The following is a 25,997-nucleotide window of genomic DNA, read 5'->3' on the forward strand; positions in this document are numbered from 1 at the left end:
GGAAAGTTATCACATGAGACCATATCCTCCCTCGGGGACAGTCCCCGGCAATTGGGAGGGGGAAAGGTTGGTGCTTGGCGGGGGCGGGGTGGGAGGCGGTGGGAGATCGGCCATCGCGGCGGGGGGAGAGATCGGGCCGGGGGAAGAGAGACGCCACTGTGGCAGGTGGGAGGACAAAGACTTCCTTGAGGGGCCGGGGGAGCACTCTTGCTCCTGCTGGTCCACAAGGAGTACTGAGAAAGGCACTTACTTTGTGAAGCCGGCAGCGCCCGCCTCCCTTTCACTCCTGGGTTTCCCGACCACTGGGAACCCACGCAGCAGCAGTGAATTTTAAATTGGGCTCCCAATTGCACTGTGGGAGCCCTATTTAAATATGTTAATTAAGTATCATTGTAGGATACAGCACAGAAGGAGACCATTCAGCCCATCGTGCCTGTGCCAGCTCTTTCGTAATGCTATCCATTTAGTCCCACTCTCCTGCTCTTTCCCCATAGCCCTATAATTTTTTTTCCCTTCAAGTATTTATCCCTTTCCCTATTGAAAGTTATTATTGAATCTACTTCCACCACCCTTTTAGGCAATGCATTTTAGATCATAACAACTCGCTGCATAAAACATGCTTCCTCGTGTTGCCTCTGGTTCTTTTGCCAATTACCTTAAATCTGTGTCCTCTGGTTACCGACCCTTCTGCCACTGGAAACAGTTTCTCCTAATTTACTCTATCAAAAACATTCATGATTTTGAGCACTTCTATCAAATCTCCCCTTAACCTTCTCTGTTCTAAGGAGAACAACTCCACCTTCTCCAGTCTCTCCATGTAACTGAAGCCCCTCATCCATGATGCCACTCTAGTAAATCTCTCCTGCACCCTCTCTAAGGCCTCGACATCCTTCCTAAAATGTCATGCCCAGAATTGAACGCAATACTCCAGCTGAGTCCTAACCAGTGTTTTATAAATATTTAACGTAACTTTCCTGCTTTTGAACTCTTTGCCTCTATTAATAAACCTAGGATTCCATATGCTTTTTTAACAGCCTTCTCAACTTGCCCTGCCAGCTTGAAAGATTTGTGTATGTGCACCCCCAGGTCTCTCTGTTCTTGCACTTTAAAATTGTACCATTTAGTTTATATTGCTTCTCCTCATTCTTCTATCCAAAATGCATCACTTCACACTTCTCTGCGTTAAATTTCACCTGCCTTGTGTCTGCCCATTTCACCAATCTGTGTATGTCCTCCTGAAGTCTTTTACTGTCCTCCACATTGTTTACTACATTTCCAAGTTTTGTGTCATCTGCAAAATATGAAATTATACCCTGTATACCCAAGTCCAGGTTATTAATATATATCTCCACGGTGGGACACTTGGACGCCACGATCTCCGTCGCCGTAAAAACGGCAGTGGGTGCATGCGCCACGTGTTGGGGACGGGTTTCCCGTATTTAAGTCTTTAATCCCCCCACTTCCGAACCTGTCCTGCCCGTCGTGTGTGGCGGTGGGGGGGGGGGGCCTCTTTCTCTGAAATACACTGTGTTAGTACATCTAAATACTGCAATGAGGGCCCACTTGCTGTAGAAAAGTTTTTTTCCCCATCCCTGCAAATAAACTATTGTATAGAATTTCGATCAATTTGGAGGTGCTGATGACGTAATGATTTTATCACTTCATGATGCCCAAGTTCTGGGATAATTCCAGTCAACACATTTGGTACACTTAGATTCAAGAGTAAACATGGATTTGAAATTAAGTCATTTTTAAAAACATCGAGTTACATCAATACTACAGCACAGAAACAGGCCATTCGCCCAACTGGTCTATGCCAGCGTTTATGCTCCACATGAGCCTCCTCCCTCCCTACTTCATCTAACCCTATCAGCATATCCTCTATTCTTTTTTCCCTCATGTGCATATCTGGTTTCTCCTTAAATGCCTCAACTACTCCTTGTGGAAGCGCATTCCACATTCTTACCACTCTTCGAGTAAAGAAGTTTCTCTTGAATTCCCTATTGGATTTATTAGCGATTATTTTATAGCATATATGACCTCTAGTTTTGGACTCCCCCACAAGTGGAAACATTTTCTCTACGTCTACTATATGAAACCCTTTCATTATCTTAAAGACCTCCAGCAGGTTACCCCTCAGCCTTCTCTTTTCTAGAGAGAAGAGCCCCAGCCTATTCAGCCTTTCCTGATAAGTCTATCCTCTCAGTTCTGGTATCATCCTTGTCAATCTTTTTTGCACCCTCTCCAATGCATCTATATCCCTTCTATATTATGGATACCAGAACTGTGCACAGTACTCCAAGCGTGGTTTAACCAAGGTTCTATACAAGTTTAACACAACTTCACTGCTTTTCAATTCTATCCCTCTAGAAATGAACCCCAGTGCTTGATTTGCCTTTTTTATGGCCTTAATAACCTGCGTCACTACTTTTAGTGAATTATGGATCTGTACCCCTAGATCCCTTTGCTGCTGAATCCCATTTAGACTCTTATTATCCAAGTAGTATGTGGCCTCCTTATCCTTCCAACCAAAATGCACTACCTTACAGTTACTGATATTGAAATTCATTTGTTAATTACACACCCATTCTGCAAGTTTATTAATGTCCTCTTGCATTTTGATGCATTCTTCCTTTGCATTAACTACACCCTGCTACGTCCTACCATTGGACCAAGGATGAGTGGTAACAAATGAGTGACCCATCCACTCATGATACGGGTTCTCGTGTTCCCCTGGGTCAAGATGAGTCTCCTGCAGGAGAGAAGTATCAGCAAAATCCTTGTTTAAAAAAAGGATAGCATTTCACATCACATGACTAGGGAATTAAGGTCCCTTACCTTAATAGAAACTAAAGGAAGTCATCCAATTTTGAGACGTATTAAAAAAGAATGGAAAAGAAACATAATCCACGGTGTTTAGTAAAACTTGAGCTGCCTCTGATGAAGGAGGCATATGAGCGAGCCTGATCGCTTCTCCAAAAAGGTGATTGAAAAAAGTCAGCAATAGCTACTGAGCATCCGGGATATTAGAACATAAGAAATAGGGGCAGGAGTAGGCCATCCAGCCCCTCAAGCCTGCTCCGCCATTCAACAAGATCATGGCTGATCTTCTATCTCAACGCCATTTTCCTGCACTATCCCCATATCCCTTGATGCCTTTAATATCTAGAAATCTATCGATCTTTGTTTTAATGACTGAGCCTCCACAGCCCTCTGGGGTAGAGAATTCCAAAGATTCACCACCCTCTGAGTGAAGAAATTTCTCCTTATCTCAGTCCTAAATGGCCTACCCCTTATTCTGAGACTGTGACTCCTGGTTCTAGACTCCCCAGCCAGGGGAAACATCCTCCCTGCATCTACCCTGTCGAGCCCTGTAAGAATCTTGTATGTTTCAATGAGATCACCTCTCATTCTTCTAAACTCTAGAGAATACAAGCCTAGTCTACTCAGTCTCTCCTCATAAGACAATCCCGCCATCCCAGGAATCAGTCTGGTGAACCTTCGTCGCACTCCCTCTATGGCAAGTATATCCTTTCTTAGGCAAGGAGACCAAAATTGTGCACAATACTTTAATTAATCTGGGATAACCGAGGTCAGTTGTTGCATAGATATGTGACTTGGTGAAACTCAGTTTGCTTTAACTTTACAAAAACATTTGAAAATAGCAATCCTGGGACATAAAATATGTCCTTGTGTATTTTTCTTTACCCCACATGAAAAGAAAGTCACATGCCTAAAACAGGAAGGATGTCATTATTTGTCACAACAAATGATCAGGTTAAAGATGTTAGTCTGTACAATCAGTGAAAAAAATATCGGAAGGCACAGAATATTGTGCCAGGGCCTGGTGTTTGTTCTGGATCTTTATCAGTTAATTTCTAACCATTTCTAATTTGAACACAATGATTACAAGTTACATATTTCATATCTTTGAAAAAATAATGACTGATTTTAATCATAACTTATAAATAAAACAGAACTACTAACTCTAATTGCTCCAGATTACAGAATCTTGCTCCACATCTCTATGTCTCAACTCACTCACTCAAACCACACCCACCTACACACATTTAACTTTTCTCTCACACGAATAGTACAGACAAGAATAGAGGGGCCCGATTTTGAGGGTCTTCGTCAAGTAGGAATGTGGCAAGGTACTTGATCCACTCACCACCATTTTCTTCAGGGCTTTCACCAGATACACTCCTGTTTCAAGTAAGATTCTACTTTTAATATGCAAATAGGGGTCCTATGCCGGTTGTAGGACCCCAATTTTGAGGTACCAATGGTCGGTGTGCGGTTCTGCGCTCCCAGTTTGCTGCTCGTATTGAAATGAGGCCAGGCCCTCAAAGTGGATTGAGCCTCTCGGCAAGAGCTTCAGGCGGGTGGCACGAATGCTCCTCCAACCGCCCACCTGAAGTAAACCCAGAGTGAAAATTACCCCGAGACGGGCAGCACAAGGTTACTGATATTAAATAACCGTAGTCATCGTATGGGGTAATAATTGACTTGGTAAAAAAACAATAATCAGTTACTCAAAATGAAACTATTAACTAATCCAAAGCTGATTATTTTTCCAAATTCTGAAAATTATGGGGACTTACTGGGGCAGACAGAGGCGTCCCTACAGCAAACCTTCTAGAATCCTCCCATTTGCCTTGCAGTAAGTCAGTGTCAAGAAGCAGCTAAGCATATAGTGGGCAAGCATCTGAATAAAGGGTCCAGGATCATTAAGGTGACAGGCAGTGAGGTGATCAATAACAACACGGCTAAATCAGCAAAGGGTCCTTTTTTCATTAGCTACGCGTCTGTCATGGATGGAAATCAGTGTTTAAGAATCTCTGAACCAAACTCCTGAGAAATCTACATTAGCAGAATTTCTGTTTGCCTGGTACAGAGTTCACTCTCTCCCTATTGAGCTTAGGCACAGGTTGGCAGAGCCAAGGCTTAGGGACTCGGTGGTGTGTATAGGATTTCTGCTAGATTTTAACCAGCTAAACATGCACAGCACTGGTAAGTTCCAGCTAGGACTACACTACCTGTGCTTTGGGACATTTTTCTACGTTAGAGGCGCTATATAAATGCAATAAAAACAGAAAATGTTGGAGAAGCTCAGCAAATCAGGCAGCATCTGTGGAGAAAGAAACAAAGTTAACGTTTCAGGTAGAAGACCTTTCGTCAGAACTGGAAGATGTTGAAAGAGTTAAAGTTTTTAAGCAAGTACAGAGTCACGGAAAGAGGGGTGGGTAGGGAGGGGAGGGGAGGAAAGAACAAAGGGAAGGTCTGTGATAGGGTAGAGGGCAAGAGAGATTAAATGACAAAAGGGATGATGGTACAAGGCAAGGAAGGTGGTAATGGTTCAGGTTAAGAAACAAAAGGTTGGTCAGGAGTAGATGTGAATGGCAGCAGCAGAACCATTACCATCACCTACTGTCCGAAAAAATGGGAGCAGTGATTATGATCTGAAGTTATTGAAATCAATGTCGAGTCCGGGAGGTTGTGAAGTGCCTAAATAAAAGATGAGGTACTGTTCCTCAAGCTTCCATTGAACTTCATTGGAACATGTAAGAGGCTGAGGACAGTGAGGTCAGAGTGAGAGTGGGACGGGAATTAAAATGGCAAACGACCGGCAGGTCAAAGTCATGCTTGCGGACAGAGCGGAGGTGTTCAGAAAAGCAATCACCTAGTCTGCGTTTGGTTTCCCCAGTGTGGAGGAGACCGCATTGTGAGCAGCGAATACAGTATATTAAATTGAAAGAAGTACAAGTAAATCGCTGTTTCACCTGGAAGGAGTGTTTGGGGCCCTGTACAATGGTGAAGGGGCAGGTGTTGCATCTCATGCGCTCGCACAGGAAGTTGCCGTGGGGAGGAGAGTGGGTGTTGGGGGTGATGGAAGAGTGGACCAGGGTGTCGCGGAGGGAGTGGTTCCTTCGGAATGCTGAAAGGGGAGGGGAAGATGTGTTTGGTGGTGGGATTGTGCTGGAGGTGACTGAAATGGCGGAGGATGATACGTTGAATGTGGAGGCTGGTGGGGTGGAAGGTGAGGACAAAGGGGACCCTATCATGGTTCTGGGAGGGAAAGGAAAGAGTGAGGGTAGAAGTGCGGGAAATAGGGCGGACACGGTCGAGGGCCCTGTCAACCACAGTGGAGGGGAAGACATATCGGAAGCACTGGTGTGGAAGATGGCATCATCAGAACAGATGCGACAGAGACAGAAAAACTGGGAGAAAGGAATAGTGTCCTTACAGGAAACGGGATGGGAGGAAGTGTAATCAAGGTAGCTGTGGGAGTTGGTGGCCTTATAGTAGATATTGGTTGGCAGCTTATCTGCAGAAATGAAGATAGAGAAGTTGAGGAAGGGAAGGGAAGAGTCGGAGATGGAGCATGTGAAGGCGAGGGAAGAGTGGAAATTGGAAGCAAAGTTGATGAAATTTTCCAGTTCGGGACAAGAGGAAATGGCACCGATAGTCATCAATGTACTGGAAAAAGAGATGAGGGAGGGGACCTGAGTAGGACTGGAACAAGGAATGTTCCACGTATCCCACAAAAAGGCAGGTATAGCTGGGATCCATACAGGTTCCCATAGTGAATCCTTTTTACTTGGAGGAAGTGAGTCGAGTCAAAGGAAAAGTTGTTCAATGTAAGAACAAGTTCAGCCAGGCGGAAGAGGGTGGTGGTGGATGGGGACTGGTTGGGCCTCCATTCAAGGAAGAAGCGGAGGGCCCTCAGGTCATCCTGGTGGGGGATGGAGGTGTAGAGGGACTGGACGTCCATGGTGAAAAGGAGACGGTTAGGGCTGGGGAACTAGAAACTTAAAGTCGCGGAGGGCGTCAGAAGAATTGCAGATGTAGGTTGGAAGAGACTGGACAAGGGGAGAAAAAATAGAGTCGAGATAAGAGGAAATAAGTTCCATTGGGCAAGAAAGGCTGAAACGATGGGTCTCCTGGGGCAGTCCTGTTTGTGGATCTTGGGAAGGAGGTAGAAGCGGGCTGTGCGGGGTTGGAGGACTATGAGATTGGAGGCCGTGGGGAGAAGATCTCCAGAGGAGATGAGGTCAGTGATGGTCTGGGAAACTATGGCATGATGTTTGGTGGTGGGGTCATGGTCCAGGGGGAGGTAGGAGGAGGTGTCGGAGAGTTGGCGTTCAGCCTCCACAAGGTAGAGGTTTGTTTGCCACACCACAACTGTGCCGCCCTTGACAGCAGGTTTAATGACAATGCCAGGGTTGGACCTGAGAGAACGGAGTGCTGCAAGTTCAGAGGGAGGTAGGTTAGAGTGAGGGGAGTAGAGAAGTTGAGACGGCCGATGTCACGCCGGCATTTCGCAATGAGAAGATCAAGAGAGGGTAAGAGGCCAGAGGGAGGAGTCCAGGTGGAACGAGAATTCTGAAGACGGGAGAAAGGGTCCGCTGTGTGGGAGGAGGACTCCTGGCCAAAGAAGTGTGCATGGAGACGAAGGCAACGGAGGAAGAGCTCAGCATCGTGTCGGGCCTTGAGGTAAGGGGAGCTAAGGCCTATATAAATGCAAGTTGTTTTTAAGTCAATGGCTTGGAGAGTTATCTGAAGACAAGTGGGGAGAATCCCAAACCTCAGTGACCGTCTACTCCAGGTTCTTACAGTGAGTCATGCTGGCTGGTCTATCGTGAAAAGTGGCTAGGAGTACTGCAGACCTTACTGGATCACTATCAGTTCAGCAAGTCTGCCACAGAAAGTAGACTTGGGGGATGAAAATCGTGTCGAACCATTCTGTTGGCTCCCCACCTTCTACAGCCACTTCACGGACTTTCCATGGACAATGATGTCAAGAGTCCAATACGTCCACCAAGGTACGGGTGGGGTATATTGAAATGAATTACAAATGGAGGGGAAACATATTTCCTGTCAGTTGTGACATAGCAACGCTGGGCCCGAGGAAACACCAATGTCTTTCTGGCATCCAGAGTTTCCATAGTATGCGAAGATGGGATTTAAATTTTAAATCACTCCAAAGGGAATTGAATTGATCATGGAGTGATTGATTTAACTCCACACCCTCTTCGGCTACCCAGAGGCAGTAAGCCTCACTAAACTCCTGTCTTTGCTATTTTAGCAGCGGCATTAACCTATAATGAGTTAATGCCTCTGTTAAAATAGTGGAGTGAGGAATTTGCTGTGCATGCATTACATGTTTTAATGATAACATCGCTACCAGTAATTTCTATCTCATGCCCTTGACTGCTATCGTTTTTATCTTGCACCAAATCCCATTCTCCCATCACCCCGTGCTCACTGACCTACATTGGCTCCCAGTCCTTGATTTTAAAATTCTCATCCTTCTTTCAGTTCCCTTTATGACCTTGCCCCTCCCTATCTCTGTAACCTCCTCCAGCCCTACAACCGTCTGCGATCTCTGCGCTCCTCTATTTCTTGCCTCTTGCGCATCCCTGATTTTAATCACTCCACCATCGGGGGCCGTGCCTTCAGCTGCCTAGGCCCTAAGCTCTGGAATTCCCTCCCTAAACTTCTCCCCCCTCTCTACCTCTCTCTCCTCCTTTAAGTCAAAACCGACCTCTTTGACCAACTTTTGGTCACCTGTCCTAATACCTCCTTATGTGGCTCCGTGTCCAATTTTGTTTGATAATGCTCCTGTGAAGTAGCTTGGGCCATTTTACTATGTTAAAGGCGCTATATAAATGCAAGTTGTTGTTATCTAAAATGAGTATCACAGGGACTTAGATCTGAAGAACAGCAGGAAGAAGAGTTTGTCTCAGAATTCAAAGAACCTCAGACATATGAGGAACACAACGTTAATCACATTCTCACCCAGGAAAAATGCCAGTGTTATTACTTATTGATCCCATCTCTGTCCTTTCTCAACATGCCCTTTAACTGAATCTACCTTCAGTTGATTGTTACACTAAAAAACTACCCAGCTTAAGCTGTTAGTTGGTGACAGCGTACAGCAAGAATGATCAAGCTATTTGGAATTTTTTTTATTATTCATTCATAGGATGTGGGCGTCGTTGGCAAAGCCAGCATTTATTGCCCATCCCTAATTGCCCTTGAGAAGGTGATGGTGAGCTGCCACCTTGAACCGCTGCAGTCCGTGTGGTGAAGGTTCTCCCACAGTGCTGTTAGGTAGGGAGCTCCAGGATTTTGACCCAGCGACAATGAAGGAACGGTGATATATTTCAAAGTCAGGATGGTGTGTGATTTGGAGGGGAACGTGCAGGTGGTGTTGTTCCCATGCACCTGTTGCCCTTGTCCTTCTAGGTGGTAGAGGTCGCGGGTTTGGGAGGTGCTGTCGAAGAAGCCTCGACGAGTTGCTGCAGTGCATCTTGTACATGGTACACACTGCATCCATGGTGCACTGGTGGTAGAGGGAGTGAATGTTTAGGGTGGTGGATGGGGTGCCAATCAAGCGGGCTGCCTTGTCCTGGATGGTGTCGAACTTCTTGAGTGTTGGAACTGCACTCATCCAGGCAAGTGGAGAGTATTCCATCACACCTTTCATTTGTACAATAGCCTACCTCTCAAAATGGCCATAGCACCAGGTCAAACAAAGCCAGCAGAGAATCGCAAAGAATTGGAAAGTAAACTGAATGGCTGCTCTTAATAGAAATGGTAGATGTTAATTTCCATTACAATCAATGGTAATGAAAATCAGATGGTTTCTATTATGGACAAATGATCCACAATGCCAGTTTTACACCTGGCGCTCAGTTGAAAATCTATCCCGAGACTCAAATCTGCTTAACAAAAGCTATTTTTATCACTCTGTTTATAATAGGGGGTTTGTTGATAAATTTAAAAATTCTCATTGATTTATCATATCTTTTGAACTTTTAGGAGCCCAAGTGCATTCCTCTCACCTCCCCACCTAGAATCATACAGGAAAGGAATAACATCCTTTCCCCACCCCATAGAGGCAGCTGCTGCCATTGTCTAACATCAAGCCTAATTACATAAACAAACTTAATGAGAATCTATTCAGAAGAGAAAAACAATGATATATTGTCCTTGATCTGAAAGCAGGCACTTGATGTATTTTTCAACTGGTCACTTTAACCAACTTGCTGCCTGTGTCTATTGTGTTAACTGGAGGGCCAGTAGGAAGGAACTCTGCGTCTCGGAAATTGGTTTGCACCTTGCCATTACGTCCTAACCCTTGCCCCCTGCTCCTTTTCTAGTTCGTTCAGATGACTGGGACCCTGCCACTGCACAGATGGAGGGGGACAACCTTCCTGAAGATGCCCCGTCACTCGCTTTTACCCTTCCAAGCACCAGGACCGAAAATGACACCCTGGAGTAGTGAGCTAGAGGGGTTTGAGCAGGGTGATTCACAGAGCACAAATGAGCCGGAGCAAGTGCAAGTGAAAAGGACAACCCATGAAATGGCTGGTTGGAAGGCAAGCTTATGTCTTAGTTCTGCTGAAGAGAACAGGGATGCAGACATTAGGGGCCCAGTCTTTAAAAGAAAACTGCTTTCTGCGCACCAGTAATCGCCTGCCTTCCGAAGAGTTACCTGTCAAAGAGTGGAGGAGTCCACTACCAAGTTGTGTGGGGTTCTGGCTCATGACATCACCACTCTCTGGTCACCTCAATACACACTGCTCTTCTTGGAGAAATCTGTGGCCCCAATTGCTCCAGCTCACTTGTGCTCTGTGAATCACCCTGCTCAAACCCCTCTAGCTCACTACTCAGGATGCCACTTTCGGTCCTGGTGCTTGGAAGGGTGACGGTGCATCTTCAGGAAGGTTGTCCCCCTCCATCTGTGCAGTGCAGGGTCCGAGTCATCTGAAGGAACTAGAAAAGGATCAGGGGGCAAAGGTTAACACGTAATGGCACGGCGCAAACCAATTTCCGAGCCCCAGAGTTCCTTCTGACTGGTCCTCCACCAGTAGTAGCATCTCTTAGGGATTCTCATACTGGGGCCATGCAGCCTCTAGGCTCCACCAACTCCTCCGTCTTGGGAGACCAAATGGATAGAGGCTTCAATTAGATCATGGATACCCTACAATCTACACTCCTGCAGATCAGTGGGAGTGCTGAGCAGCAGCCTGAAAGCAGGGGCATTGACCACTGACCCTGCAAACTCTGGCGGGGTTAGCACTGGGGGGGGCACTGGTGGGTGTGATCCCAACATAACCATTTGGATCGCCATGGATTTTTGGGAAAAATGTTTCCACCCAAAAAATTTGAGCCAGGTCTAATTTATATTTTAAATTAGAATTTATAAATCTAATTTATTATCAAGAATGTCGGTTGGTTTGAGTGAGCCTTGGGTTAAAGGCTTGTGAGTGAGTGTGTGTGTCTGTGTGTGTGTGTGTGTGTGGATTATTGTATAGGTGAGGCACGTGTGTGGATGAGCTTCCAGTATCCCTACTACCATTTTGCTGCCAGTTGCTCCTATGGCTGAGAAAGCTTTGACTATTCCTCCAAATGAACTAAGAAAAGTCCATCTGTCGATCAAAGTTTGGTACAGTGTGCCTGATAAAGGATATTAAAAGCTTAATGAGCCCAAATGTGCCTTCTCAGCTTTACTCAGAGCCCATGAATGCACTAGCCTTTCTCCTCAACTATCTTATCCTGCTCCATCTCAAAGGAAGTCTTAAGACACATTACAGTTCCAATTTTATTGACTTTAACAGTGTACATTGTAGTTGTGTTTGTTGTGTTTTAGCTCAGTATTTCTCCTTTGTGACAGTGTATAGTGTGTGGGCGTTAAATTGGGCAGTGTGGCGCCCGTTGTTTCGGCGCTACACAGCCCCTCCGACATCCAAGATGGCGTCTTGGATGCGCACGCACGTTTCCTGCGTGACGTGCACCAGACGCCATCTTGGTATAGGAGTTAGCGCATGCACTAATCCCGAACGCTGGAAGCATGTAAAGTAGGGAGAAAAAGGCTGCAATCAGTGTGCAACGCTGATTTAAAGTGATGCACACAATTTTGGACCTTAACGCTCAACTGAACGCACAGACTTACCCCCGACCATCTAAACGTTTCTTACAGTGCCTGAAGGACCCCCCCCATCAGCCCTATTTAAAGGGCCATGCAGGTGTTGCAGGTTAGTTGCTGGATTATTGCTTCTGGCTGCTGGAGGAGTAGGAAGTGTTTTTTAAAGCTCCCTATTCTTATTGAGAGTTCCTACACTACTTTTGAGAGTGCTTTGGCAGGTATTGCCTTACGGGTCGGAAAGTTACAACCCTGGTGGAACAACATTCCTGCCAACCATGAGCGGTCTGCTAGGGGTCCCGTTGGGCATTGAGCATGACTGGGAGCATGCAGAGAGGCCACGCCTAGCGGGTCAAGCTGCGAGGAGACGGAGAACGAGGAGGCGCAGGGCACTGAGCAGGAGGCCCTGCCCAATGAGGGCCTTCAGGGATCAATTCTCTTACCTCAATATGACCGAGGAGGATTGCATCCGAGGCCTGAGGTTCACCAAGGAAGCCGTCACTGAGATCTGTCAACTGGTGCGGCCACAACTGCAGCCTCAGAGCAGGGCGAGGACAGCATTGCCTGTGGCTGTGAAGGTCACTGTGGCGCTGAATTTCGACAGCTCAGGAGCATTTCAGGCCTCTGCTGGCGACGTGTGCAACATCTCCCAGTATGCAGTGCACTGCTGCATAAGAGAGGTCACAGATGCACTGTACCAGATGAGGAACAGGTTCATCACCTTCCCTCTCAACAGAGACAATCAGAACGAGCGAGCACGGGGGTTCGCCCGCATTGCTGGCTTCCCCATGGTGCAGGGTGCCATGGACTGCACACATATTGCCCTACGTGCCCCACACATCAACTCGAATGTCTTCTTCCACTCCCTCAATGTGCAGCTGGTGTGCGACCACACGCATCAAATCATGGAGGTCGATGCCCGCTACCCTGGGAGCAGTCACGACACCTTCGTCATGCGGCAGTCCAACGTGCCAGCTATCTTTCATCCTACTCGGCAAGTCAAAGGCTGGCTACTGGGCGACAAGGGCTACCTCCTCATGACGTGGCTCATGACACCAGTCAGGAATCCACGCACACGTGCACAGCAGGCCTATAATGAGAGCCATGCTGCCACACGCACCATCGTGGAGCACACCATAGGCCTCCTCAAACAATACTTCCACTGCCTAGACCAGTCTGGAGGAGCCCTGCAGTACTCCCCTGAGTGGGTGGGCAGATTCATGGTGGTCTGCTGCACGCTGCACAACCTTGAAGGACCAGCCTTTGCCACCAATGACTGCAGAAGATCCTGAGCCAGAGGTGGAGGAGGAGGAGGCTGAGGAGGAAGAGGCGGAGGAGCAGGAGGAGGAAGAGGCTGAGGAGGAGCAGGAGGAGGGGGTGGAGCCGGAAGAGGAGGTGGAGGAAGACGCAAGGTTGCAGCAGGAACCACACGCCTTGTCTGCAAGGGCTGTGCGTGCTCGCCTGATCCGTGCCCGCTATCAATAATTGGAACTACATCCCCCAACTCACCAACAGTCCTACATTCCCCACCTTTCCCCTCCCACAAGACAATCAAATCGCCCATCATCAGATTACACATTGGTGTCCCTCTCAGCTCATTGCATGAATAAAAACCACCACCAAATGCAAAATCAAACTCTCATTTATGGATTAATAAATGAAAATATGCAAACATAACAGAACTATTCACCCTTCTGCATTCCCTTAGTGCCTGTTGTCCGTGTGCCTTTACATATCCTAGTGCTCCTATGAGGTGCTTCCCCAGTGGCTGGAGCATGGGTGGTGGAAGGCTGCTGGCTTTCAACGGAGGAACATCCAGGTGGCCTTGGAGGATGACCTCGAGCAGCTCTGGGCCTGGAGAGCCCGGCTTCAGACTGCACCATCTCAGCATGGGCTGCGGCAGTCTGGCTTGGCTGGCCGACAGGCAACAACAGGGGCACTGACGGAATGGCAGGGGTGGGAGCAGGAATGCTGTCATCCTGAGAGAGGACAGCAGGTCCGACTGCCATGACGCCACTGCCACTCTCCCAGGGCGGTGCCTCAGCACTCCTGGTGATCAGCTGGAGAACGGATTGCTGGAGTGCTGTGATACCCTTGAAGCCCCATTCCACAGTGGTCCCAGAGCCACTATAGCAGCAGTCTGAGCTTCTAATGCAGCAGTCAGACCTTGGATGGCAGATGTTTGTGCTGCAAGGGATGCTGTGACATCAGTCATCAGACGCTGCATCATGGTGGGTTCCACAGGTGCGTTGATGGAGGTGACCACCCGTTCCATGTTGGAAAGGATGGGCTCCAAGCTCTGCGCAAAGCCCTGCGCCAAGTTGGAACTAGACTCCGCCATGCCCCTTCTCACTATGCGCAGGCTTTCTGGCAGGCTTTCCAGTGCCCCAAGCATTTGTTGGTGTACGGCCATCAGCCGTCTTCTGTAGCCTGGCCCATCGAAGTCCTCAAACGACTCCTCTGCAGCAGAACTAGTGAGCGACCTCGCCCTCCAGTGAGTTGGCTCCTGGTATCCATTTCCTCTGCTCCGGCTCCTGTGCACTTGTGCTCGGTATCTCACCACGTGAAGATCCCTCCTCTAACCTAGCCTCTAAAGGACGTGCAGTGTCAATCTCTGAGCTGGTGGAAGCAAGTGTCAGATCGAGTGACAGTGTGGCTTCAGTGTCCCCCTCCTCCTCCTCCTCGGGTGCTGCCACGTGTTCTTGGGTATCTGCAATGACAAAGGGAAACAAGTTGAGTTGTGGAGTGGGGAGAGGAGCAAGTAAGAGGTGCGTGCTGGCAGCGTGTGCAGCACGTGAGTCGGAAAAAATTATGGGAGGAGAAGATGTGGAAAGGAGAAGGATCATTAGATATGCAGAGACCCCCTTGACCGGGACCTCCAGCGCGACACATTGTAACGGCTGCAGCGACGGCCCGTCCAATAATCCGCAGCACCGTCTCCTCTGGGGGGGTGAGGACGTGTAGATGTGCCCGTCCAGCCTCAGGTCCCTCCTGTTGCCAGGTGTTATATGCCACCTTCTCCTGCAAGACAGAGGACAGTGTGTCAGTGAGTGTCCTGCAAGGTGTGTGGGTGATGTGCCTGTCATGGTTGAATAACTGACAGTTTTTGTGACTTGAGTGGTGGTTGTGTGGCCTGCAAATGTGGTATTATGTGGGGGTGAGATGTAGCATTGCGTATGGATGGCAGTGTTTGTTGGTGGGTGGGTGGGTGACGGGAGGTGTCGTGCATGGAGTATTGGTGCAGTTGGTAGGATGTGCCACTTGACACTTGCATTCACTCACCTTGACCACTCGTGTCAAATCATTACATTTCTTACGGCACTGCACCCACGTGTATGGTGCAATGCCCCTCGCATTCACCTCAACTGCCACGGCCTACCAATGCCTACGCAGCTGTAGTCTAGACAGTCTCCGGCCACCCTGCAGGTACATGGCTGACCTCCTCTGGTCCACACCTTCCACCAGAGCCTCCAGAGCATCGTCGGAGAATCTTGGTGCCCACTCTCTTGCTGGTGCAGCTACTCGTGATGCCATTCTCCCTTCTCCTCCTTGGCTGTGTATCTGCCATTGGAAATGTGCCTGCACCTTTAAGTGGTGCAGGCAGCTGATGACGTGCGCTGTCCACGCCCCATTTCCAACTTCCTCATTCTCCGTGCAGCCTCTCAGCAGCGAGGGCTTCGCTTGCTGCACAGAGATTTCAGGGTAAGTAACAGGCAGCACAAAGTTCACGTGCTGCCCGCATAGGGTCTGTTGGGAGCAGGGTGGTATCGCCCAGAATGGACCCTTAGCCAATTTTTCCCCCTGTGTCTTTTATTTCCTCACCATGTGCTCCTTCTATGTATTTTCTCACTGAGAGGAGGAAGTGGATGGCTGCTATGTGCCAGCATCTGCCTCCAGGGCTGCAGGTGGTCCAGTATTGCTTCCTTGGTCAGTAGATGTCACCAGAGATTTTGAGGCAGTGGATGAAAATGTCTTTGCAACACAAGGGAAATGTGATAAGGTATAGGACTGAAACTATATATTTTTTTAATTTACTTACCCTCATTTAACTCCCTTGCTTATCAAGCCAAACCTCTCCCCAAGCTCCCCCAGCCCTTGCCCTGATCCTGCATCCTTCTCTAGTTTCCCTCTTATCTCCCCTCATGCCCTCTCCAAGCGCATCTTGGCCATGAGACCAACTTCCTGCTCCCTTGACCTAATTCTCACTAACTACTCACCACCCAACTTCCCTTCCTGGTCCCCATGTTAGTTGACATTGTAACCAGATTCTTCTACCTAGAAACTGTCCCCTCCTTTTCAAAACAGCCATTATCACTCCCTGCTCAAGAAAACTCACCTTCGACCCCTCTGTCAGTGCAAACTACTGCCCCATCTCCAACTTCCCTCTCCTCTCCAAAGTCCTTGACCATAATGTTACCTCCCAAATCTGAGCCCATCTTCCCTGCAACTCCATGTTTGAATCTCTCCAATCAGGTTTCCACTTCTGCCACGACACTGAAACAGTCCTAATTAAAGTCATAAATGACATCCACTGTGACTGTGACCCTGATGCATTTTCCCTCCATGTCCCACCTCTCTGCAGCCTTTGACATGGTTGACCACATCCTCCTCCTCCAATGCCCCTCCTTCATTGTCCAGGTTAATGGGACTGCCCTCACTTGATGTCACTCTTACCTATCCATTCGTAGCCAGAGCATCTCCAGATATGGCTTCTCTTCCCACCTCCGGACCATTACCTCTGGAGTCCCCCAAGGATCTATCATTGGTCCCCTCTTTTCCTCATCTACACGCTGCTCCTCGGTGACATCATCCACAGACATGGGGTCAGGTTCCATATGTACGTTGACAACACCCAGCTCTATCTCTCCACCGCCTCTCGACCCCTCCACTGACTTTGTACTGTCAAACTGCTTGTCTGACCTCTAGTCATGGATGAGCCACTTTTTCCTCCAGTTAAACTTTGGGAAGCTATCATCCTCGACCCTGACACAACCTCCGTACCCATGTTACTGATTCCATTCCCCCTTCCACAGTCACTGTCTCAGGTTGCACCAGACTCTTTGCAACCTCGACCCCAAGCTGAGATTCCGAGGACATTTCCTCACTATCACAATGACTGCCTACTTCCACCTCCGTAGCATTATCTGCCTCTGACCCTGCCTTAGCCTATTCTGCTGCTGAAACTCCCATCCGTGCCTTTGTCACCTCCAGACTTGACTATTCCAATGTTATCCTGGCTGGTCTCCCATCCTCTCTGCTCTGTAAACTTCAGCTCATCCAAAAATCTGCTGCCCGTTTTCTAACCCACAGCATATCCCACAAACCCATCACTCTGTCCTTGCAGATCTCCATTGGCTACCGGTTCCTCAATGCCTCCAATTTAAAATTCTGCCATTCATATTTAAATCCTTTCATGGCCTCATCCCTCCCTATCTCTGTAACATCCTCGAGCTCTACAACCCCCACCCCCCAACCCTGGAACTCTCCATTCCTCCAACTCCTCGTGCTTTCAACCAACTAGGACATGCACTCTGGAATTCCCTCCCTAAAATCTTCTGCCTCACTACCTTCCTCTCTTTAATAACCTCTTTAAAATCCATTTCTTTGACCAAGCTTTTGGTTACTCCCTCCTAATATATCCTTCTTTGGCTTGGTGTCTATTTTTCTCTAATTATGCTTCTGTGAGGTGCCTTGGGATATTTTGCTCTGCGTAAATGCTAGTTGTTGCTGTTCTAAAGAAAAAAATTGTAGGACCCTTGTGCCAATGCAACACCAACAATTGAAATATTTCACAAACCCAAATCCTCAGCAGGGACCATCTACTGATAAAAAAAAGATGTTCTGAAAACAGTTGGAGATACAAATGTTTATGAAAACCACATGGCTGTGAGACCCCCCAAAAAAAATAAATCATTGTTATGTGCTGATGGTGTAGATCCAGTGCTAATAATGTGAAAGATTCGGCTCAGCATATTACAGTAAAGGATGTGGTCATGCATTTTGTAGAATGTGTCACCACACTCCACATATGGGTTTTCAGAACAGAATCAGACAAGCCCCAAAGTATTTTTAACATGTTAACTTCCCACAAACTCAAAACAATTGAGAACTGCACCAGCAACCCCAGGAGGCCATTAACTCTCAGCACTGGGCACTTTGTTATGAGAAGGCACTGAGGGTAGCTAATGACACAGACAGGTATGACCACTGTGAAAAATCAGCTGGTCTGCAAATGGCTTGAGCTAATGAAATAGAAAAGGAAAATCAGGAGCTTGTTGACATGAAAAAAAAGTTGGGATTTTTTCCAATTATCATTGACCCATTTTTTTACTTTTTTGGTTTTAGTTTCAAATCAGCTCTGCCTTGCAACAATGCCCAATTGAAAAAGTAGACAGGTAAGTGGCCGGCGATTGCAAATGCAGGAACTCTGGCTTGTTTTGCACTTAGAAATGCTAAGGCCAATTGTGGTTCCCCCGCACCCCCACGGCTGAGGTGTGTTAATAGCATCTCTCAGGGACGATGCTGTAACTTTCCTGGTTTGTATGTCTCATGTTCTTCTCATACTATGTATCTGCAAATGCAAAAAGTGAGTCTCACTAGCAGGAACCTTTTTTAAAATCCAAACCCTAGCAAGCACTCATGATTAAACGTCAAGACGTGCTTGATATTTTTCTGACAGTATCTGTTAAATATTTATGACTATAGTACTTTAACTATATGACTATAGTAGGTTGTTAAGGATAGAGGCTTGGAGGATTTATTGATTCTGACAGCCCAATGGAGCCAAACTAAAATCATCGTCAGCGCAGAGTGCTGTGGGCTCATAACATCAGGCTCAGTCACTCCTCTAACCTATTCCCCTGATGATGTTATTGGTACTCACAATTCAAATGGAAATTCTAAAAAATCCATGATGAAAAATGTCAAAGCTGATCCCAGCTCTTCTTAACTGTTTGATTTTTAAAAGAGGTCTTGGGGGTAAGGCTACTTCAATCTTTAAATTTGAATGAGTTGCTTCAGGACTATTTTTCTAGATTTGATATTATTCTTGTGTAATTTATGTTGCCTTTATTCCAGAGACACTGACACACAATATTAAGTAAACAACCTTGGGATTATTAGGAATCTTTATTATCCTGACAGGCATCTGGTGAATGAACTGGGTATGGTTGGCAGGCCATGGACATTATCCAAATTGTAATTTTGCACTAGTTGAGTTGCTATGATCGACCTCCGTTTTCCTGGACCAAGGAGGGCAAAACTCAGCCAGGATTCCTGCTCTTGATGACTGTCCAATGATTTCTCCAAGAAATTGAGCATGTCTGGATGTCAGGTGATGATAAGATCAGATTAACCTATGAACAATAGGCACTTGGACCATGTGCTGTAAGTCAACTAGCAACTATATCCCTGCATGAGCCCGCACTTTAAGGAAAGGAGGGAGAAAAGGAGAGAAAATTAGAAACAAATTCTACATTTCTTCATTTCAGGAATGAAGATTCAGATCTTTGTCTTTGGATTGTCTGAACTTCATACTTGGAAAATTGAATTTAAGATCAGGTTTGACTGAAGCTGATTTCTGCTTATCCCCAAACTTGTATCTAAGTGGACTTCTGACTGTGAGCATGTTACACTGCAGTGCTCCAGCCTGATTAAACCCAGCTGTGTAACAGATGTTATGACCTGCTGTGAATGTTGTAACCGTACTCTATAGTCACAAATATCTGACATGATAGGGTAGATTTTCTGATTAGGCCTCCAACTGGGCATTGGCTGGGCCAATTGGTTATTAGTCCAATTGCTAGTGTGCTGACTCCAATGGACTTTGCACATTCAACCTCATTTACATAATGTCACTGAGTTCCTGGTCCATAATGGGCCTGAGATTAAGAGCCCGTCGAGTGGGGCGGGAAATAGGAATTTGGGTGATAGGAAAATTTAACGGTATTTTGGGTAAATTTAAAGATATGCTCCCACTTAAAGGTAAGTAGCCACACATGGGGATAAAAATGTTATGAGGGCTGCTGATATTTTAAATATATATTTCTGCCTTTGCATAGGTTGTTTGAGTAACAAAAATGTCTGGCAAAATCCAGTGACTGGCAAATTAAATGTGGACAGGAAAATGACCAAGGAATGGAGCACTGCAACACTCCAATGTTTGATGGCTGGTGAAGTGAAGGTAGTGTAGAACGAGGTGATAAAAAGGAGGATAGCATTGCTTTACACTCCAGGTTATCCTTGTCATAGGACAGCATAACGGTGTCCCTAGAAGTAGGCAGAGGGCACAGTTGAACATTATGCCACTGGCTGTGCCAGCTCAATGACGGATGGTAGCGCAGGTGACCCATTAACAGATGGCAAAGCTCTGCAACTGTCCCCCTGCTAACCCAGAGCTGGTGCAGCCAGATCCGGAAGGTTATGAAAACAGAAAGAAACAAAAATAAAATGTAACGGTGCAGAAATAGATGTAAATCTGGCTCCTGGTACACATTGGATCTGGCAGAATGCAGCAGGAAATTATTTGTCTGATAGATAAGGGTGTTTTTCTCCATAATTCACTGACTAACTGTTGCTAACTATGATCTGGTGGGCTGGGTCCTAATAGCCCTGTCTTTATAAAGAATGTGCACCTTTGAAATTAGTTCTGATTTTTTTCTGGTTTTTGTGTTTGTTCAGTAATTTCATCACTTGGAGGAGGCAAATCTCTCTCTGAACTATAAGGGTAGATTTTTTTGATTGGTTACATCTAGCGTAAAGTGAGCACAATCAGAAAAATGGGTGAAATTCCAGCAAGCCCCATCATCATTTTCTTTTATTTCTTTGCCTTTTCTGTAACTTTGCATTTTTCATCCTTTCTTGCTTTCCCTTTTTCTCACTAAATACATACTGAACATAGAAACAAATATCAGCACGGGAACGCAATAAAATAGCCACCAGATAACAACCACCCTTTGAAAATAACTGGACCCACTATCCAAAATCAATCTTCAGGGTTGTCTGCAGGCCATTTTGTAACACTCACTGGCTATCACAATGTAGCGTGCATGGAGTTTACAATAATATACTGATAACAATGTGTTGCAATCACAGAGGAAAAAGATTCTAAAAAAACAAATAAAGATGTTAGTACAAAAATGTGCAAGCTCTTTGTCTAGTTGATAAATCAGTCTTCGACTGACTTTCTCATGAGTCATCAGGCAGCATTAACTGCATTTAAAAAAACATTTATTTCTGTGAAGTAATTCAGAATGGAGGCTTAACATTTGCTACTTCTCGTCATAATGTTTGTTTTTTAAAAAAGCTCCACGTTCTATATGACTTTCTTCTAAATGGAATGGTTCGCCCCATTGGGAGATTGAAGATTTAAACACACTCACAAGGAGGAGGGGAGAGTTGAGTTGTGCAGCTGCTAAGCCAATGGAAAAAGATTCACACTCATTCGTGGTCTGAAGATGTATTTACATAGAGTTTCCTCTGTAAGCTCATTTGCACACTCACATGTAAAATTGGTGTTATTTGTTGGAGTGCATGGAAACTGGGATAGAATCATAGAATCATAGCAGTTTACAACATGGATGCAGCCTTTAAAAAGATAGTTCAACCTGCATGCCAACATCAAACTGGAGGACAACAAGGCAAGGAAGGAACAGAGCCTGTCTTACTCACTTGGCACTCAGATAACTTCACTGCATGTCTCATCAATCTTTTCTTCATTGTTTTTAAGAATTATGTCTACAGCAATAGCACCAGACAAGGCACCAAGCAGGAGGAGAAGGATGCAGAACCTTACTGACTCAAACCTACGAGTCATCCTGGAGGGAATTGAATTCAGGAGGCACAGACTCTTGGGTGTGAGTCTCAGAAAGCCAATGTCACTTGTGCCATCTTGTGCCCCGTGTTTCTCCGCCCCAACCTTTTCAACATTACCCCAGCAGCAATTTCTTCCTCATTCCCAGGCACCACCTTAGATACTTTTATCCGGGGACAATTTTTTTTTTATTCGTTCATGGGATGTGGGCGTCGCTGGCAAGGCCAGCATGTATTGCCCATCCCTAATTGCCCTTGAGAAGGTGGTGGTGAGCCGCCTTCTTGAACTGCTGCAGTCCGTGTGGTGAAGATTCTCCCACAGTGCTGTTAGGAAGGGAGTTCCAGGATTTTGTCCCAGCGACGATGAAGGAATGGCAATATATTTCCAAGCAAAGCAGTGCTGAAAGAAGTCCAATGACCTCACTAGAGCAGGCAAGATAACACACTCTTCTTTTTCTTTTTTGCCATCCCTGGGCATCAGCACACTCTTCAGCCTCTTAAACATTTGCACAACTAACCCTTCACACCGCACTCTGGTTAAGGGCGTCTTGCACTATGGCCATCCAGCTCCCTTTACAGCAATCACTTGCATACACAACACTAAATCCATTCCCCAACTTATCAGGTTCATACACCTATACTGTCAGCCTGTCATGACTTAATCCCAAGGGGTAATACTTACCCATTCTTAGCTTCTGCCCTCCTTTCCTGCAGATCTATTAAAGAAATGGTAGGCAGAGGATAATGAAAGGGAGGAAGATGATCATGAGAAGGAGGAGGAACAGCAGGGAAGATATTTCTTCCTCGTCACTATACTGATGACAACAATGATGAGGAAGAGGATGATGCGGACCAGGCCACACAAGAATCCCTGGACCATGCTCTTGCCCTGTGTTTCTCTGCCCCAACCCTTTCAACATCACCCCAACAGCAATTTCTTCCTCATTCCCAGGCACCACCTTAGATACTTTTATCCAGGGACAATTTTTTAAAAATTCGTTCATGGGATGTGGGCGTCGATGGCAAGGCCAGCATTTATTGAAGGAATGGCGATATATTTCCAAGTCGGGATGGTGTGTGACTTGGAGGGGAACGTGCAGGTGGTGGTGTTCCCATGTACCTGCTGCCCTTGTCCTTCTAGGTGGTAGTTATCGCAGGTTTGGGAGGTGCTTTCGAAGAAGCCTTGGCGAGTTGCTGCAGTGCATCCTGTGGATGGTGCACACTGCAGCCACAGTGCGCCGGTGGTGAAGGGAGTGAATGTTTAGGGTGGTGGATAGGGTGCCAATCAAGCGGGCTTGATTAGACAGTGTTAGTGAGGATGTAGCACCAGGTGATTCTCAGATCACAAGGGAGTCGATGAACTGGGAAGTGGGTAAGGATGTGCTACCTTCCCAGTGGAACTGAGTAGAAGGCTGCCTATGGCTTTGGAGTCGTAGGACCCAGAACTCATGGATAGTCACCTGACAAGAAGGATGTTTGAGGAACATCGTACTTACATACAGGTTTTGAGCTCAGTGTCCGAGGATATGCGACAACTGATAGGTGGGGCTCGCGAGTCTATAGCTCTCCTTTGCGGCAACATCTTGGAAGCTTTGTCCATTGCAGGAATCAATGGAGAGAGCTGCAGCTTCATTGGAATCTGCAGCAGATCCCCAGCTAAGAAATGACCAGGGACCAGTTGGTGCTTCCACCTCTGTGGAAGCACAGACTGCAGTTCTGCTAGGATTGGGGACAGAATAGAGAGTGAGCATGCACAGCGGCTCCCAAACCATGGGGACCATGATGCATACTGCTGTCTCTCAGGGCTTTCAGGATTTGATACCCGTCATTAGACCAGCCTTCCCGCTGATCAGTGGGGGTACAGATCCAGGACCCAGTAGAAAGCCGATATCTGGAGTCCACCTGCCTGAGACTTCTGTATCTCGAGACAGCAGCACATGCCAGGACCCCAGCCTTCCTCTTCAGAGCACTATGCCAGTGGAACAAGGGATGCTATACAGGAGCATACTCCAGAGATGCAGCCAACAGTGGCTTCCTGCCAGGAGCATGTTGCCATGAGATGAAGGCCACCTGAGTCCCGTGACCTTTTCACCTCCTGTGATCCTGGCCCACGGGTTGCACTTGGAAAAAGTACTAGAACAATTGAAAGAAAGGCACATGTAGGCAGCCTGGGGAAACACAGAACAAAAGTGAAGGTTAGCTTCTATACACTTTGCAATTATTGGATTAAAACAGAATGGCACTTTGTTATTCATGAAGGTGAGAATCATACAGTAAAGGATGCATTTATTTGGTGCTGACTTATTCACTCAGATTGTGATTACTGGCATGCTCATGTAACAGCAAAGAGTGCTGATATGTCTATTTTTAAGTGCAATATATCAGCTTTATTCGCAGTAATAATACATACACACGTACAGAGACGCTGGAAAAACCTGTTTTTCATTTTGAATATCTCCCCACAGGGAGGTGCACCATTCCCAGAGACACTGCAATACTGGGTCGATGCGTGGAGTGGACGCAGCAAGCCCCTATTCCATCTCCCTGTTCCAAAAATCAATTTAATATATGGTGCTCAGATAGGGGACGTATCAGATATTAAACTGATAAGAACATTTTTTTTTGTTGTCATGTTGTAAAATGGGTCATGTATTGAGGGAATGCCAGTTTCAGTTCATGAGCCCATGCCTTACCACTTGGTGACTGTACCACTCTTAATTCATGCAACAATTGCAAAGGTCCCATAATACCCCACTTAGGGACTGATTATGATTGCCGAATGATTTTCATAAAGAATTTTTTTTCTACTTTCCATTTTTAATAGCTGAAATGTAATGCCTTGTTTAGGTGTTTTTTCATCCTTGAATAGTTAATAATCCAGAGGAATAAATCAATAACATATGAAGCCAAATGATATATCCCCTTCTCACCTTGAATCACTGAATTGGCCTCTTGACAATGGGAATATTTATGGCATTGTATACTTTGACCTTAAGAATGCCTTTGATTCAATAAACCCCAACATTCTATGCAGTTCGGTTTACCTAATAAATATATTCTTTTCCTACTCATATTTAGTTACCAGGTAGAAAAGGGCTGCAATTGAAAAAAAACATTGGCTGTGTTTTATCACATACCGTCTCTAGTTCTAAGCCTGAGACCAACTTGTTTGATGGAGCAAAGCAAAATTGATATTTTATTACCATTTGTATTGTAGTGCACCATCTGTCCCCAAATCAATTGATAATATATCTGCAGCCACTCTACAGCAGTGAAGCTGCCATTTTACTCAATGCATCTGGGAGAAGTTGTTCCATCAAGTGTTGGCAAGCAATGCCCGATCATTCTACAATATTTTTATTCTGGAATTTCTTGGCAGTATTAAGTATCCTGGTGGCAGGCAGTGACTAGTGGGGTACCGTAGGAATCAGTGCTTGGGCCCCAGCTATTCACAATATATATCAATGATTTGGATGAGGGAACCAAATGTAATATTTCCAAGTTTGCTGATGACACAAAACTAGGTGGGATCGTGAGTTGTGAGAAGGATGCAAAGAGGCTTCAAGGCGATTTAGACAAGTTGAGTGAGTGCAAATACATGGCAGATGCAGTATAATGTGGATTAATGTGAAATTATCTACTTCGGAAGGAAAAACAGAAAGGCAGAGTATTATTTAAATGGTGATTGATTGGGGAATGTTGATGTACAAAGGGACCTGGGTGTCCTTGTACACCAGTCACTGAAAGCAAACATGCAGGTGCAGCAAGCAGTTAGGAAGGCAAATGATATGTTGGCCTTCATTGCAAGAGGATTTGAGTATAGGAGCAAGGATGTCTTACTGCAGTTATACAGGGCCTAAGTGAGACCACACCTGGAGTACTGTGTGCAGTTTTGGTCTTCTTACCTAAGAAAGGATATACTTGCCATAGATGGAGTGCAACAAAGGTTCACCAGACTGATCCTTGGATGGCAGGACTATTGTATGAAGAGAGATTGGGTCGACTCGGCCTGTATTCACTAGAAGAATGAGAGGGGATCTCATTGAAATATATAAAATTCTGACAGGGCTAGACAGACTGGATGCAGGAAGGATGTTTCCCCTGGCTGGGGGGGTCCAGAACGAGGGGTCACAGTCTCAGGATACGGGGTAGGACATTTAGGACTGAGATGAGGAGAAATTTCTTCACTCAGAGGGTGGTGAACCCGTTGAATTCTCTACCACAGAAGACTGTGGAGGCCAAGTCACTGAAT

At 46.2% G+C, this 25,997-nt stretch overlaps 1 long non-coding RNA gene and 1 pseudogene across 2 annotated transcripts in view; one reads left to right on the forward strand and one right to left on the reverse strand.

Annotated features, from left to right (window-relative positions):
- LOC137344903 (uncharacterized) overlaps nt 1-25,997 on the forward strand; it is an 82,870-nt gene that overhangs the window by 31,152 nt on the left and 25,721 nt on the right. The gene's annotated exons all lie outside the window — the stretch shown is intronic.
- LOC137299299 (U2 spliceosomal RNA) lies at nt 24,210-24,391 on the reverse strand (annotated as a pseudogene).

This window comes from Heptranchias perlo, chromosome 28 (genome assembly GCF_035084215.1).
Source record: "Heptranchias perlo isolate sHepPer1 chromosome 28, sHepPer1.hap1, whole genome shotgun sequence".
Taxonomy (NCBI): Eukaryota; Metazoa; Chordata; class Chondrichthyes; order Hexanchiformes; family Hexanchidae; genus Heptranchias; species Heptranchias perlo.